Below are 1,761 nucleotides of genomic sequence, written 5' to 3'. Positions count from 1 at the left end.
GGGGATAAAGCCCCGCGTGGGGTAAAAACCCGCACCGACATTTTAACTTGATCACCTTGGAGTAAGAAATTTACCTCTAAGTGGTGGGTTTATCCTATGGAAACCTATTGATCAATGAAATTTTGTCCTGACTAGGCACTCCAGAGACGAGAAAGGGGAAGGGGGTTAAGTCTGTTTTTTACTACTTTGCTCTAACTTTTCTAATATATTATTTGAACATTGTAATATGTAGAATTTGAAAAGAAGAATCAATGAATTACATGTTAATACTGGTACATTAAAGTTTCACCTTCGCGTGAAAACAGTTATTCTAATGGCTGCTTAAAAGCAACATGGGGCGTTTTTCAGAAAGTGACCAAATGGGGAAAATCCCCGCAGTTGTTGTGGGGTAAAACCCCGCATCTCCAAAAGGTCAAAGATTGTCTCCACTCGGCCTAAAATTGACTCTTTTTTGAAATATTATTAATATCTTTGTTTAGCATGTGTTTTGTACAGATTATTCATTTTTAAAAATTAATTGTTGGTGGACATTTACTCATGAAGTTTTAATTTGGATAAGATTTGTGAGGTAAAATCTTACATTCATTTCAATTCAAATGTGCTTTCATTAATATAATAATTTCTTCTCTTTTTTTTTTTTGAACATTTACGTATGTTTAATTTTTTGTTCTAGTACCTTCAGAAGAAAAACAATTCAGAACCATGATAAATGTCAAGCTTAATGAAGCACTTAACTTAATTGCAGGCATATCTTTGCTCTGTATGGTAGACATTAAAGTTAGGTCCAAAAATATCGATTGAAGACATCTCTAAAAATGGAACAAAAGCTTTGGACTTCGAAGAAAAAACAAATTTTCCTATAATTTCGAGTGAAACTATAGAGAATAACTCGAAGCTTATCCCTGCACAATGTGGCCAAGATAACTTCAATATGACAAGAAGGAGGAGGTTCTGTAGAGAGTTTTTTTTTTTTTTTTTTTACATAAAACACCTAGAAGCCTGCAAATGTACTGAGACACAGGAAGAGTCATTGGAAATGAAGACGTTATAAATAAATTGTCGTAACCTCAGCAAGACACGGTTCCATCCCCGACGCAATACATTTTTAAAAAACTCTACCTATTGTACTGTTAACTTAAAGCACTGGGTACTAGATATTCAATTAAATTATAGCTTCAGGCATTTAAATTATTTTTTATAATGCTGCTCTCATTTTTTCCCAGGTAATTGATCATCCTTTTATGGGGAAGAAAATATTTTCGTGACAAAGTTTAAAAAAAAAAAAATAAATAAACGTGTGAGATATTTTAGTTCGATACTGCTGAATAACAATAAACCAATGGTTCAAGGAGGTTTTTCAAATGTTTTTATCAAGCAGTCACCCTTTTTATTCACATTCATCTTGAGTACGTAAAGATCCGCATTGCGAGGTTATACCCCATTTTGTGGGGCAAAACCCCGCAATTTTGTCTTCCCGCTAAATTGTAATTTTCTCAGTTATTACTAATCAGACGTAGCTAAAATCTGGAAGGATTATAGGTAAAAACCCACACAATGACTCTAATTTGAAAAAATGGGAAAATATGCCCTTTATTGACCATGGTGGTATAAAAACTGAAAATCGCGGGACTTTAACATCACCTGCTCTATTAGTCCAGGATCTGAAGGGGGTTGAGCATGCATGGAAAGGCTGACGCAATATTATTTCTGATTATTGTTACAGGCACGATGGTGATTATGAAACCACATGTCGTCGCCCCC

This window comes from Uloborus diversus, chromosome 5 (assembly GCF_026930045.1).
Source record: "Uloborus diversus isolate 005 chromosome 5, Udiv.v.3.1, whole genome shotgun sequence".
Classification (NCBI taxonomy): domain Eukaryota; kingdom Metazoa; phylum Arthropoda; class Arachnida; order Araneae; family Uloboridae; genus Uloborus; species Uloborus diversus.
Note: the sequence above shows the minus strand (reverse complement) of the source record.